This window comes from Cydia strobilella, chromosome 2 (genome assembly GCF_947568885.1).
Source record: "Cydia strobilella chromosome 2, ilCydStro3.1, whole genome shotgun sequence".
In the NCBI taxonomy this organism is placed as follows: Eukaryota; Metazoa; Arthropoda; class Insecta; order Lepidoptera; family Tortricidae; genus Cydia; species Cydia strobilella.
This window is the reverse complement of record NC_086042.1, coordinates 4,731,240-4,748,285: the sequence shown is the minus strand read 5'-3', so window position 1 is coordinate 4,748,285 and position 17,046 is coordinate 4,731,240. Positions and strand designations below refer to the sequence as shown.

The 17,046-nt window shown below is 37.0% G+C and overlaps 1 protein-coding gene across 17 annotated transcripts in view; it reads left to right on the top strand.

The window, feature by feature from the left end:
- Positions 1 to 17,046, top strand: part of LOC134755337 (protein tramtrack, beta isoform) — a 598,730-nt gene that overhangs the window by 301,735 nt on the left and 279,949 nt on the right. The window lies entirely within an intron of this gene.

Genomic DNA, 17,046 nt, shown 5'->3' with positions numbered 1-17,046 from the left:
CTACGCGCCAATCCTCATCATAGCCACGCGGCCCCCAATTTCGTCATTCGAAATGGAGTTTATATCAAACTTTATTAAAGTTCGTGAGCTATAATTATATTATAAAAATATTTTGGGATTGCTAGTGACACGCGAATTTAATAGGTAGTTACTGGTATTCTGCTTTCTTAATAACTTACAAAACTTTTCAATCTTGACTCAAAATATTATAAAAAACCATCAATGTATATTTTTTTTAATTAATGACGAAATCATTCCATTCCCAACCACATGAACAAATATCAAGAAGGGACTGCCCTTTATTACGACTTTAAGCCCGTCACAGACGGAGCGATAATATATTTTTAATACAGTTGCTCAAAAAGTGCTACTTTTCGTGGCTGTTTAGCGTGCGGAAAGTTGGTTTTCGCGAACTAGTGCTTTTTACTTTTCCAATTTTTTAAAATTTTTACTTGTTCCAATTCATGACTACTTATTGATGAGTGTTAATATTAGTTTCCTTTAAACGTCGCTGGATTCTAAGCCTTCCAGTCACCCGGTTGACCTGGATTTTGACTGTTTTTTGTTGCGCTGGTTCTAGTTCGCGCCTCGGAAGAATTTGCACCCGTTTCTCGATGCAATGATAAATATATATAAATATATCCCTACACTCACCCCCGTGGCGCTTGTGCAGGTCTTCGTGGCTCCAGTTAAACTCCACTTTAAGTGTAACTTCACTTTTACTATCTTCACATCCAATGATCTTCTTTAAAGTATTTTAATAATAAAATTCACCGAATCACATTTAAAATCCGACCGCACGGAGCTCTGACATTTTCTTTTCTTCTTTTCCATCAAATTCAAAATTCTGTTCCTTTTGTTTGTGTTATGCGCATGCCCCAAACGAGAGATATATATAAGATAAAAGGTGAGAATGAACGAGATGACAAAAGTGGCATAACGAAACAATTTAAGGATGCGTTCCGAATAGTTTGGTATTAAAACTAAACATTCCCCCGCCCGAGAAAGGCTAAAGCCTTTATCAACAAATAAACAAAATTCAACTCTATTAATAAATTAAAACACTAAACTAAAACAGTTTGGTATCGCTACCTCCGCTTAATCTTCCAAAGGAAGCCTACAAATTTTAACAACCGGCCGCGTGAAGCTACCTGTAGAAGTTTTAAGACGCACTACCCTAACAACACCGTCTTTGCCGGGTAGCAATTCCTCTATTCTTCCAAACCTCCATTTCAGAGGAGGTAAATTTTCCTCCTTTATAAGAACAAGATCGCCCAGCTTAGGCGGATCAGTTGGAGATGTCCATTTTCTACGCATTTGAAGAGAATGAAGATATTGGTCACTCCATTTTCTCCACAGGCGTTGAGACATAGCTTGAATTAAGTTAAAACGACTCAACCGCGAGTTTGGCATATCCTCAAAATTGTACTCCGGAACCGAAAGCAAAGGTCTACCTATGAGTAGATGGGCAGGCGTCAAGACCTCCAGTTCATGAGGATCTTGGGACAACGGGCATAACGGACGACAATTAAGAACCGCTTCAACCCTGGTAAATACCGTTACCAATTCGTCGAACGTCAAAACCTGTTCACCTATGAGACGCCGCAATAATGTTTTAGCCGATTTTACGGTCGCCTCAAACAGACCACCGAAATGAGGCGCAGCTGGAGAGTTGAACCGCCATGTTATTGACTGCTTGGCTGCGCCGTCGCTAAGCCCTTGCTGTACTTCCTGCGAAGTTAAGTATCTACGCACATCATCCAAATACCTATTTGCACCGGTATAATTAGTTCCGCAATCTGAACGTATCACACTCAGCATACCGCGTCGAGATGTGAAGCGAGTCAAAGCCGCGAGAAAACCTTCCGTCGAAAGGTCAGTGACGCACTCTAAATGGACCCCTTTGGATGCAGAGCATATAAATACGCAAAGATACGCCTTTAGAATTTTTGCGTTCCGCAAACGAGAATGTTTAATGCTGAACGGACCAGCAAAGTCAGTTTGCACAGTGTGAAACACACCAGTCGCGTTAACCCGATCCCAGGGCAACGCTGACATAATTGGCGCTGTAGGCCTAGCCTTGGTCCTAAAACATTTCATACACTTGTAAATTCGTGTACGAACCACTTGTCCTGCTGAAAGAATCCAAAATTGACGTTGTAATACCGCCATGAGCACCGTAGCTCCCGCATGGCAATAAGTTACATGAAAATGATCTACGATCAAAATCGTTAAACTATGTGCTTTGGGCAAAATCACCGGATGCTTCCTTGGAAATGATAAACTCGAATGTTCCAAACGACCTCCAACGCGCAACAAGCCGTCATCCCCAATAAACGGCAGAAGCCGACGTAGCCGCGTGGAACATTGTTTATTTTGGGCCAAGCAGTGGATGTCGTCCGCAAACTCCTCCTGCTGGACCAATCTAATTAACCGCTGCAAAGCGAACCGTCGCTCTGAGACTGTCAACACCCCTATAAGTCTTTCAGACGAATTCTTGGCATTGTTGACAAACCGGAAACAATATGCTACGACCGCCAATAACATATCCAACCGACTAAACCGCATAAAAATATTATCTTCGTCAACAATTCCGGCTAAGGCCCGAACATTTACCTTTACCTTCCGTAATCCAGGTAATGGATCTTCCGCTTTATCCATTATATTCCTGGGCCAGGTTTCCGCATCACCTGACAACCAAGGAGGACCCCACCATAAAGGGTGCTCAAGCAGCACTGATGCGCGACCACCGCGACTCGCGACATCAGCAGGGTTCATTTCTGAAGGTAAGTGTCTCCAGGCTATGTCTAAACCGCAATTCACAATCTGTGAACTCGATTCCCCTTTGCAAGGAACCGCTTTCCAATAGCTAAGGACCGCTTCTTGGCTAATGGTACAGTATTTACAATATTTGAGGCACAAGGAACTTGAAAGGAAGCCGCAATAGTGACTGGACCCGATAACGCGTAGCCGAACACCGTTTTCGTCATCAGTGGAATGTGATCATTGATTTTAATGCGCCCGCTAAGTACAATGTCACCAAGTAGATCTTCGCCTATTAAAATGTCAATCTCTCGACTGACAAAGAACTGTTCATCCGCAAGATACAGTCCCCGATAATTATCTGCTAATTGAGCCGGCAACGAATATTCAGGTAGGTTATGTGTGATTTTATTTAAGACCGTAGCTGTGGTCACTAGCACAGGCTGATCCGTCAGCCTAGGTGCCATGGTTAAGTTAACTGCTCCCCTGCAACCGCTTATAGGAGTACAGTTCAGTCCTGTGATTGAGGCGTCAGGCTTAAACCGCTTTAAGCCCAACTTCTGCACGCATGACTCCGATATAAATGTACTCTCGCTTCCTCCATCCAGTAAGGCCCGCGCCTCCTGGAAGCTTCCGCTACTGTCCAGTACTCTTATTATTGCCGTCGCAAGTAGCACCTTTCGCTGATACATATTAGATTTATTGACCTGTGATGCCATTAGTCCAGTGACTCCAGGGACCGCACTTCCTGGATTGCCGCTAGGCAGAGGTGCACTCACAATAGGAGCACTTGGAGAGGACGAGCTAGCGTTGTGAGCCTCCCCACTTGTAATAAAATTGTTTGACGTCAAACGTTGTTCACGATCTGAACCAGTTGCCGGAAGATCGAAATGTAATAAATAATGGTGTTTAGCCGAATTACACTTGTAACAGTTCTTGTTATAAGTGCACTGGTTAATGTTGTGACCATTCAAACACTTGAAGCACAACCTAAGCAACACCACCTGACGCTTCCTAGCCGCAGGTTTCATCTCCAAGAATTTGTCACACTTAGCAATGAAGTGTCCGCTTTTTCCGCATAGTCGACACGACGACGCCGAACCCGCACTCTGAAATGCCGCATGAGCCTTTACCGCATGGCTCTGTCCACTTCCACTACGTCTTCCCGCTGACGCACCGGCCTGTGGCTCCGCACTGGATTCCAAAATCCGTATTTCGGTTTCCAAAAACCTTATAAGGTCCGAGAATGTGGGTAATTCTTTATCAGCGTGCTTGTCTTCAAAATGTTTCTTCATGTTGCCGTCTAACTTTTGAAAATTAATATAAAACAGCAAATAGCACCACGAATCAACAGGAAACTCCATCTTTTCCAAGGCTTTTGTGTTTTCCATCAAAGTATTTAAAAACATTTTTAAACCACTTATCCCTTTAGTGGTGACGTGAGGTGCACTTAACAAATTGTGCAACAGACGATCCGCCAACAACCTTTTGTTGTTATACCGTGTATTTAATAAATCTATCGCGACCGAATAATTGTCCCCTGTGGCCGACAAATGCTGGACCAAGGACTTTGGTTCACCTAAAAGCGACCCCGCTAAATAATACATTTTTTCAGTATCCGATAAAGTGGTATCATTGCCCACCAAAGATTGGAATAATTCCATAAAAGAAACAAACTCTTCCACCTGTCCCGCAAAGGTAGGAAGTTTGACTTTAGGGAGAACTGCCCTATTCCGCGCGCTCTTAGGATTGTCATTACCGCTACCGCTGCTACAGCTATTGTCCGCATTAGCTGAAGCGTTCAAATTAGTCAACCCTAAATGACGTTGTTTGATAAAATAATATTTTTTGTTGTAAGTCTCGTACTCCTGAAGATGACCTTCCAAATCAAAACTCTCTATATCCGCAGCAGAGAGTTGAAGTTCATAAAACATTTCCGTAAATGCCTCATAAACTTTCTCTAAATCTTGAAACCGCACCATAAAATCACTTTCTTGTTCCGAAGACAGTTCGGGATTACAAGCAAATCCATTCAAAACATCCATACTACGACATGCCGTATGATATTTCATTTGCAGCAACTGTATCCGCCTAGCTGCCGCCATGTTTACGTTAGTATTTGAATACGAAATCCAAATAAATATAAGCAATAGGATCCCGAACCCGAACAAGAACCACACCATGAAAGCTACAAATTACAATTACAAATTATTTTTATTTTTAATGTATTTGTACCGCACACCGCAATAAATCTTTAAATTTAAACCGCACCTTGTAAATAATATATTAAGTTTTAACCGCTAACTTTAATATACTATAAAATATTTATTCCGCAAACTGAAAGAAAATGTTTAGAACTCCTGAAAAATTGTTTATGTACCGTAATTAGCATTAAATACCGATAAATAATGCTCTATACCGCTTTTACTAGAAATATAAATGTTTAGAAAAATACAAAAATTGCACCTAGCTGAGGATCGAACCCTCGACCTCACTAATATTAAGCAATTACTACAACCACAAGGCAGTAGCAGCAGTAGCAGTTACCAAACAGAACAAAATAACCCTATAGTATCTGAATCTGACAATATGGTAACTTAGCAACCAAAACTGTTTTAATTTGAAATGTCAAAACCAATATAATGAATTTATGACAAATTGAATTTCTTTTACAAAGTCCGCGACCAAAAAATGTGGTATGTATGAAATATAGTAAAATAAAATCCCCAGCCAATATATAAAATATTAAAAAATGAGGCCTAAAAATATATAATTCCCACAAAATTGGTGTGAAATGAAACCGCAGTGAAAAAATGATTATATTTCGACCGCTCGAAATATAAAGATGATAAGAAACGGATGAAATTTACCGAGGCGCCGAAAATGAAAAATCCGGCTCGAAGACCAAATGGATTCTAAGCCTTCCAGTCACCCGGTTGACCTGGATTTTGACTGTTTTTTGTTGCGCTGGTTCTAGTTCGCGCCTCGGAAGAATTTGCACCCGTTTCTCGATGCAATGATAAATATATATAAATATATCCCTACACTCACCCCCGTGGCGCTTGTGCAGGTCTTCGTGGCTCCAGTTAAACTCCACTTTAAGTGTAACTTCACTTTTACTATCTTCACATCCAATGATCTTCTTTAAAGTATTTTAATAATAAAATTCACCGAATCACATTTAAAATCCGACCGCACGGAGCTCTGACATTTTCTTTTCTTCTTTTCCATCAAATTCAAAATTCTGTTCCTTTTGTTTGTGTTATGCGCATGCCCCAAACGAGAGATATATATAAGATAAAAGGTGAGAATGAACGAGATGACAAAAGTGGCATAACGAAACAATTTAAGGATGCGTTCCGAATAGTTTGGTATTAAAACTAAACAGTCGCAATCAACATAAAAACCTACTGTTAATGTAAGAATACGAAAAATATGCATATTTCATATTTTATTACTTACCTCTTCATCATCATAAGTATTATAACACGTTTATTTTTTAATGTTGAAAAACCGTTCTTAATAAGTTGTCTGAATGGAACGGAACGCCTGCCAAAGAAGAGGCGTATTTTCTTACTGCAAGAATGTTTTAAGTTTCCAAAGGCAACTGATATTGTTTTTATAAATATACGATACATAAATAATCATAAATAACGATATTTAGGTAATAATATTACAATGTTTTAATATTTACAATTGTTTCTGTCTTATAGAACATGCATTTGAAAAAAAACTTTCATTGAAGTGGGTTCAATAATAATAACAAAATCTATTCTAGTCGAATAAAAGCTAGAAAAACACTTCTTCATAATGTCAATGTCAATGATGTCACAGAATTAATAATATGAAAGTTTCGAATTCCATTCCTTACTTGTTGCTTTTCTTATTTTTTCACAACTGTATTAAAAAACGTCGTTCGATACACGTGCGGAAATGTCATTCTTCACTCGTCCCGAGTCTTGCCACTCGCCTACGGATCGTGGCAAGATATCTCGGTACTCGTGAAGTAATGACATACTTTCCGCACTAGCATCGAAATGTACTATTATATTAATATACCGTAAGATACCGACAGATATCTAATACTAGTGGATAGCTGTAAGTCCTCTATTTCTTCAACCACTATATTTCGCTTATACCTACTCAAATTGCCTTACAAATATATATATTTTTTAATAAAACGATAATTATCATCGTGATAATGTTGTACACTGATATTGTACTTTAATGCTTGTATGCTTAACTTACACAACCCGATTTGAAATGAACTAAATGCATACTAGCTACCTACTTATTGTCTATTGAAACAAAAGTAAATAAAAAATGATTAAGCAACTAACAATCTAGCGTTATTTTATGGTTGATAAAGAGCATCGTTGGAAATTAATAGATTTCTGTATTGCTTGCAGTTACCATTGTAAAAAGTGTTCGAGGAAAGGAGACGGCAATATATAAAGGCTATTCATTCTACGCTAATAAAGTTCACATCAACACCATATCTTGGCGATGCACTCAACATAACACTTGTAAAAGCACATTAATCGCAACCAAGGATGGTCAGGTTATAAGTGACTATCCACATAACCACGCGGCTCATAACTTTATCATTCAAGATGGGACTTATTTGAAACTGTGAATTGTTTTTTAAATACTAAGTATAACTGTAGTCGTACAGACAGACAGAGTGACTTTCACATTTGTAATATTAGATCCGTCCATTCAACTTTAGTCCAATACTACAAGTATGGTCCACAAACCAATGTTATTTTAGGATGTTTTGTGAGTTTGTTCCATTCAAATACCTAATTGACCTAAACTAAGATATTCGGGCACATAATAAATAATAGTACTAGGTATAGAAGGTTCACTAACAAAACGCGTTTATTACGACAAATATGACCGCAAGGTGGCGCAAGCGCGAGCAGGCGTCCGTTCCGTAGCGGTGCGCGGCAACTAATAGTAGTTGCGTAAGCTAGACACCAAAATTGGTGTGGGCCGCATGTACTTGTAGCGACGCGACGAAATCGCGGACTGATTCGGGTAGGGTTTGGACCATAGGTGAGAGATTTGGACTATACATAGTTGGGTGGTTTTACAGTAGGGATTTGTAATACAGTAAAGTTGTATAATTGTATTATGGTTCAGGGCTCACTAAATAGTTCTAATGTGACAACTTTTTACTTGCACAGTACCTATATTACTTCTTAAAAATAAAATTTGTTTCGATGAAGTTCTTGAATTGTTGACTTGTTTTCTGAGAAAAACCATGTATTACGAGCACATAACTATTGAAAACTTTTTTTAACATCAGATACACCTATTTCTATTTCAGGTCAGGAAGTTGACAAAGGCGAAAACACGTCATTTGGCTCATCGATGCTTGACCCGTTACAATTGCTTACTGCGGATAGTAGTGAACACTGGTCTCGTAAAGTAGCAAAAAGGAGACGAATTGATGGTTTACCCTACGTGACTAACAAAAAGGCACAAAAAGCAAAAATACCACAGACGTGCGATTGTTCACAATGTATTTATAAGTGCAACGATCAATTTGATGAAGAGGAAAGGAACAAATTGTGCCGATATTATTGGTCATTAGACTTCAAAGCAAAGAAACACTATATTCTTTCTCATGTTGTCATAAAGTCGCCGAAAACAATTGTGAGCGTTCGTCGGTCATTGAAAAAGCCTAGAAAATATACAAAAAAATGCTTTTTAGGTGAGTCAGATAACCAACAACAAGTTTGTCAAAAGTTTTTCTGCAAAACTTTGTGCATATCGCAGGATGTTATTGCAGAAGCTGTAAATAATCGGGACATTAACGGTTTGTATACAAAAGATGACAAAAGAGGCAAAAGATCAAAAACAAGCGAATCCGATTTGACGTTTATAAGAGAACAAATCGAATCATTCTCTCAAAGCAAACCGGAGTCGCATCGTGGAAGAAACTCATCTCTTCGCAAGTATTCGGATGAGCCGCCATCTTAAAAAAAAAATTATGAACATTACAAAATAACATGCAAAAATAATCACAGGAAACATGTGTCAGAACTCACTTATCGCAAGATTTTCTTAACAGAATATAATTAATTCAGAATTAAACCGGATCGTTACCGTGTAATATTTCAATTAAGTGTAATTAAAAAAAAACTTTCTTATTTGTACGTTTAAAACTGATTGAAATTAAAATTTTGTTAATGACTATAGAATGGCCTAAACTTTCACTAAACCTGTTAAAAAGTTATTCTCTAACATGTTTTGTTTTAATCATTTATAAACAAGTTTGGAAATGGATACTAATTAACCATTCCTATTTGTTCTGTTTGCAGTAACCATAGTAAAGAATGTAAGAGGAAAGGATACGGCTATAGTCAACGGCTTTACTTTTTGCCACGACAAAATATGCAAAGAGAAGATATTTTGGCAGTGCACCCAGAACAATGTTTGTAAGAGCCGGTTCCACTCTACCAAGTATGGACGGATTCTTCGCGCCCCTATTGATCATTGTCATGCTCCCCCGAATTTTATTATTCGAAATGGAGTTCTAATCAAACTGTAGGTATCCAGGTTTAACTGGTCTAATGCGGTATTACGCGATATTATAGCTTCGATCGTGCCACAACGTGCACTTCAACGCTTGTGATGCGCGTGCCGCGACGCCCGCGACCGCTGCACCGAGTGCGCCGACTTCTGACCGAAGGGTGTTGTGTTTCGGAGGTTCCAGGGCAAACTGCCGAATCCGACACAAGACCAGACGATTCAACGGAGCCACGCCGTTTTGTCGCCGAAATAGTTTTTAGGTTTATAAAATGCATATAGTAGATATGTTAGTCTGTAAGGTATTTGTAAAGGGTTCGAAACGTCGGGATGTATTATAAATTCAATAAACGCGATATAAACCGTTTCCATAGTTATATTTTATGAGTAACTATCGCGGTAACCGAAGACAATATTAGGATCTATATTACTTGTAATATGAGAGCCAAAAACCGGACCAGAGCGAGTCACCGACCGAGGGTTCCGTACTTTTTAGTATTTCTTGTTATAGCGGCAACAGAAATACAACATCTGTAAAAATTTCAACTCTGGCTATCACGGCTCATGAGATACAGCCTGGTGACAGACAGACGGACGGAGAAGTCTTAGTAATAGGGTCCCGTTTTTACCCTTAGGGTCCGGAACCCTAAAAAGATGTACTGAGTTAAATGAGCGATTGGCCGCCAAGTCATATTTGCCCATTTAATACCTACTGCAGATAGCATATTTTAGCTCAAGCATGGTTGAGTATCTGGCAATGTCTATCAATTTATTAAACGGTAAACATAATGTCTAATCTGTTTTTATTTATTGTTTACTCAATATATAAATCTGACCTCATAATATTTCAACTTAACTTTTTTTCGGGTTAACTTCGAAAGCGGCGTAATTTCGAAATTTGCTTATTCATACTAAATCAGAAGCATTTCATAGTTAAGCAACACTTAATCTACTGCAATGCTTACCAAGGTATCTTGCTTGGTGCTTCTAGTTGAATACTTAAATATATGCAATTTTCAAAATTTGCTTGCAATCGAAGTTACCCCAATGCGACTTGCTTTAAATGCATAAATTGATTTCCAGTGACATTCGTCAAAACCAAAAAAGGGAAGGATATAGCGATAGTCGACGGGTTCTCCTTTTGCATCATCCATAATCCAAGTAACTTTAACGTGTCGTGGAGGTGCACAGAATACAAGAGCAACTGCAAGAGTCGATTTCTCGCTACCAAAAAAGGACGAATAGTTAAACCATACTTTCATTTCGATCATAATCATGTGGCGCCACCATTTGTTTTAAGATATGGGGTTTATTCTACTGTTTAAAATAAGTGTTAGCTGTCTGTCAAAAGTTATAGTTTTGTGTGGATTGTGTGAATTTCTGTTACCATGTTGATGATAATAATTAGTTTAATAAATGTATATTGCGAACCTGCCGGCAAAACCTATACAGCGAATGGTTGTATTATGGTCCGCAATCTGTAACTATTTTTTTATTTACCAAGCCATCCCTGTTTTAATGTTATGTAATCCTCATTTTCTTTCGAAAAAACTGACCGTTCACGGTCATGTAGTCTAGCGTTGTAATCAAGCGTAGGTAGGTACTAAAAACAAGTTGAAATTACCCACAAATAAATAATAGTCACAAATTTAATACCTCAGCAAAGTGTTATGGGTTGCGATCATCATCTAAGTAATCACCCCCTTTCGCCCCCTTTTCGTTAAAATATTTTCCTTTTTTAGTGTTATACTCCAAAAATGAAAAAGGAAATGGCATAGCGATCGTCAACGGATATACATTCAGCATCAAGAATACTTCAAATAACGAATACGTGTCCTGGAGGTGTACTAGCGCAAATCATAAAGCTAAGTGTAAGAGCAATTTTACCTCCACTAAGGAAGGAGGAATAATTTACGCTAACTTTGGACATAATCACGCGGCCCCTATGTTTATTATACAGAATGGAATTTATTATAGACAGCGAGTCAAAGTACACGTTTAGAAAGAGAGTCAAAAGTTAGCTACCCACTGTTTTGTGTTATGAATTCCTGTAGAAGCTCAAACCATAAGGACAATTTAAGAGCAATTTTACCTCCACTCAGGAAGGAGGCATAGTTTACTCTAACTGGACATAACCACGTGGGGACACGTTTGTTATACCCGTATATGAAATGTATTTTAATAAGCGGTTTTGACTTATTTACAATATTAGTGGTGGTATTTGCTATAACTGTTTAAAATTTTAGGTGTCTATGTCAAACGGTCTCTGAGAAAAACGCATTTAACTGATTTGCAAGATCGAAGTGATCCCATAAGTGTTCCGTTTGTCAAAACAAAGTTTTGCACGGAACTCTAAAAAACGAGTCACGACACGAAGAAGTTAGAATACGAGTGTGATGCACAAGGTATTTTGTTTTTTGCTAAGCCTTTTTTCTGTTTGCCATACGCATTATGATATACATAGTTTTATGTTATGTATTTGTTTTATAAGTAGTGAGGTAACAAACACTTTATTTTAAGGAAATATGCCCTCAGTATTGTTGCCAACTTTCTTTAAGCGAGGTTTTCAAAATGAACACTCGTTTATGTAAAAAAAAATATTGTTATTGCACTTAGGAAAAACAAATATCAGACATAATATTACTTCTCTACTTATTCACTGCAGACTGATTAGCCAATTTAGTATTTGAGTTATTTTTTTGTGAGTTAGTATGTCGGGCAAATATCCACAATTTAAATACTTACGGATAAATGAAGTACACAATCATTTATATATAAAAAAAAAATTGAATAATTTTGCAATCTAAATTAGACCGACTTTCCATTATCCAATTCAACTTATATATACAATAAAAGCTTGTATAAATAATGATTTTTTTGACTATAAACTTTTAGTAACTATCGTGTTTCATTGTTTTCCAGTGACATGGGCCAAAACCATGTACGGGAAAGACATAGCGATCATAAACAGTTACCCGTTTACCATTAACCATGTGTCGAACAGGAATGTGTCTTGGAGGTGTCTGAACTATTGGAACAAGTGTAAGAGCCATTTCCTCGCGACTAAGAATGGATTGATACTGCGAACACATCTTGAGCATAATCATGCGGCGCCTTCGTTTATTATACGAAATGGAGTTTATGTTAAAGTCTAATTCTAGTATTTTTTAATTTTACTAAGGTAGTGCAAAATGAGAAAAAGGTGTACCTATTATTTTGAATCTGACATATTAATTATTTAAATTTACTGGATTTTGATTTTATTGTTAAAAGTTTTGTTTTTATTTTTAATGTATTTACTAACACATAGGTATAACGATGGTACTAACAATATTGTATGGAATTTTAAATGTTCTGAAATAAAGATATTTTTTTTTTTTTTTTTTTTATTGATAATTCATGCTATGCCACGCCACGAAAAAAAAATTTCTATTTTAAATTCAAGGCTGGGTAATCTTACCCAGACTTGAATTTAAAATAGTTTTTTTTTATTCAAACATTAAAGTACGAAGATTTGCTGTCTCCATTATAATAGTATTTTATACAATCGTAATATAATAGAGCTTTTCAGTACCGTGTTTAGATAACGAAGCTTGCTGAGTTGCCTAATTGCTTAAATTATCTAAAATAATACTTTTTTTTACTATAAAACCTAAATAATTAATGAAAATTGGTACTATAAGAATATAAGTACAAAAGACATCAACGCGCGACTATTGCTGCCCGTTTAGTCTTCTATGGGAGCGCGTTGGCACGTGATTGGTCAATTTTTTTTTTATAGTTGACTACAGTGTATCGAAATGAACATTATAGTTTAGTTGGGAGCCGATACATGAAAAGTACGCAATTATAGTTTGGTATACGAAAACTTAATTCAACCATTACAGTCGACGAGTAGAAAAATTATATATGGCCCACGGGTTACTATAACAAAACCATTTTTGTACGTATGTATTTGTAATTTTTGCAAAATTAAGTCAACATGCAATAAGATGATACAATATTTTAAAAATTAAGATTTTGTTGTTACATGTAAAATACACAATAACTAAAAGTGTGATTGTTGTATTGTTATAAATACCTTATTTATTACCCTAAACCACCTTAAACCTGTTTGTAATTTAAGTCTGTACCTAATGTTTTACTTTAATATTTCCAGTAATCTGGCTTAAATCGGTAAAAGGAAAGGACACGGCAGTCATCAACGGCTTCCCATATTGCATCAATAACGTCAGTAATAAGAATGTGTCCTGGAAATGCACCCTTTATGGCGCCAATCGATGGTGTAAGAGCCACTTCCTTGCCACTAAGGATAAAATAATAATTCGTGCTAATCTCGAACATAACCATAATGCTCCAGCGTATATTATCCGCAATGGAATTTATATCAAAGTGTAATCTTATTGTAATAAAAATAAAAATATATACATGAATTTCACAACACAGAAATATTTCAATTACGAGTAAGTATAGTTTTTATTGCAATTTTTTGAATGAAATATACATATATACTATTAGATAATATGTGCCATTTTCAGTTAAAAGGGTACTTATTGTCGCTTGTCACTAAGGCGCTATTTCCATATAGCTTCAATTAGAAATCAACCTTATCGACAACCGACAATGTGGTACCTTTTGGTTGAAAACGTCACATATGTTTGACAACAATCATAATCGTTCACTGTGTAAAAGATTTAGGGAATACATACATACATAGAACATGCGTACATACATACATACATAGAACAAATTTCGAGTATAAGTTATAACACTTATAACAAGCACAATACACCAAAATAAAATAAAATAACAATTTGCACCGTTAAGTTCTCTAACTTGAGATCAAATTTTATTCTTCAAATATTCGTTTTTTATTGAACCGATTTACCAACATAAAACTATCGCGTTTTTATTTCATAGTAAATTACTTTAATATGTAGGTACAATAAAGTTTTGTTTAGTGTTTTGTTGTTGTTCACTCGTTTATTGTAAAGAAATTTGTAATTAGTAAATAAAGGATGTTTTTGGGACAGCCTTTATTAAGAATAGAAAACCTCTTTTTCTTTATGATATTTATTAGGCTTTATTTGTCACTATTTAATTTTAAAGTAGGTAGCTCCATTCACAGTATTACTATATATTTTTCAGTGATTTGGACTAGAAACCTAAAAGGAAATGATGTAGCGATCATGGATGGTTTCCCATTCTATAAAAATGGCAAGGCCAGCATAAAATGCCAAAAGGTATCATGGCGGTGCACCCAATACTGGACTAGGACACGATGTATGAGTCACTTTCTCGCTAGCAGGGGAGGAGAAATGCTCCGCGGAAGTATCGATCATAATCATGTGGCACCTTCATTTACAGTGAGAAATGGCATATATTTTAAAGTGTAATTACAATAAAAGGTTTTTTGGTGTTTGAGTGACTTTTATTCGTTATGTTATTATCAGTATACCCGGTAAATTTACTTAAAGACCTATGTACTACATCACAGTACGTTACAAATTTCTAGGATAAGTGACATAGAACTCTAGTAAAATCTACAATTACTTACTTACTTACTACCATGACGCAACGACCCAAAGTGAGTTCTGGCCTCCGACTCCAGATCACGCCATGCCTCTCGGTCTTGCGATAGCTCTCGCCAGTCGCCATGGCCGAGGTTGAGCAGGTCTTGAGCAACTCCGTCATTCCAGCGGTATTTAGGGCATCCAACCGGGCGTCTCCCATTAAAAACTACAATTAAAATGCTAAATTTGTGAACACCTAACAACAAAGCAAACAAAGAGAGTGTATAAGGGAGAGGTAGAAACGGGAGTTGGAAGGGAGACCTCGGAGGATTTTCTCTGATCAGATCGGGGAAATCCTGAAGAAAGGTCAGGTCAAGAGCACCCTAAACCGGCGAGCGTGTATGAGGAATGTTATGAAAGTGAAGGAAGCGAAAGAGGTATGTCAGGATCGTAGCAAGTGGAAATCCGTGGTCTCTGCCTACCCCTCCGGGAAATAGGCGTGATTATATGTATGTATGTGTATGTGTAAATTACTGTGTGTTCAAATGTCTTTGTTACATATTTGTTATTGGGTGAGGATCATCGGCCATCACTTATCATTGTAAACATGATTTAATGAAAATTATAAGAATATCGGAATCTGATCTATGTTAAAAAATATAACATTTAAAACTTTCGCGGTTTAAACACATATTAAATCACATTTAGAAACGGGTCTATCGCGAATTTATTTTGTTACCTTTATTTACCTTTATATATTAAAAAATGTCTTTTTTTGTTAGCTTCTAGAGAAATATACGCTGTTAACAACAGCAGCAGAACGGTCAAAGAGTTATCGGGAAAAAATAAGAAATTACGTTAATTAATTTCTCAAATCGCTTGATTTTTGGATCTAATTTGACTGGCCTAGTAAATCTAGTTGGATTACGTTTATTTTTTCTAAATTCTGAAGTGAAATTGTGGATAGATAATGCTTAATCTTTTATTAAATATTTTCAGTGATCTGGGCCAAAACGAAGAAAGGAAAGGATACTGTGATTATCAACGGTTTTTCTTTCTGCATCAACACCTACAGTGTGAACGTATCTTGGAAGTGCACATACAGCAGCATGGGTTGCAAGAGCCGAATGCTGTCTACACCGGACCGGACGATCATTCGCGCCAACCTCGAACACAACCATGCGGCACCTGCGTTTGTTATTCGAGATGGAATTTATATAAAACTATGACTTAGCTTTTATTTTATGCGGTTATCCGTCAGAGAACCAAGGATAGCTCAGCGACATAGCAAGCTGAAGTTGCACTAAGCCATATATGCCGAAGAACCGATGGCCGCTGGGGCAGACTGGTTCTCAAGTAAAGACGACGTGCGGGACGGCATACGCAGTGCTTGGCGCTATGTAACTATTGGAGGAGGAGAGCTGCGGATCGAGCTCAGTGATGTGCCATGGGAAAGGCCTATGTCTACTTGTCCAGCACTGGAACGATACAGGCTGTTGATGATGAGTTATTTTATCAGTTGTTGTCATTTGAGGTATGTAATAAAGAGTTATTGTATTCGATATGCAATTAATTTTAAGTGGATACTTTATTCTAGTTATAATTATCATTGACTTTATTTCGTCATTCTCATTAAAGTAATTGATTATTGTAATTCTAATTGTTAATTACTTTATGATATTAAATTTTTTGACGACTTCTTATTTCTGTGTTTTGTTAAAAAATACATCTAGAAAATGATAATTTGATGACGGTACAAATAATTATAATCATAATCGTAGCCATTACGGTTATGATTATGATATTATGATATATGTTTTTTACGCTGAAATCTTTGTCAACACTATTTCACTATCTTTACCCATATATTTTCAGTTACCCGGGCCAAAAACCTGAGAGGAAAGGATATTGCGATCTTCAAAGGTTTTACGTTCTACTCTACCACTAAAAGTGAAAAAAATATATCTTGGAGATGCACAATAGGGAGAAAGTGTAAGAGCCATTTCCTGGCCACCCGCAAGGGAAAAGTTATACGCGGCAGCTTTAAACATAGCCATGAAGCTCCGCCGTTCATTATTCGAGACGGCCTTTACATCAGAGTATAAAATAAAATTTTGCAAACGTTCTACAATCTGCATTAAACTGTTTCTTTAAAGCAGTAATGTTTAAAATGCTTCTAAATAAAAAGAAAAGTAGGTTAGGCGCCTTCGAAGGCATGTCTCTCTTGTGCCTA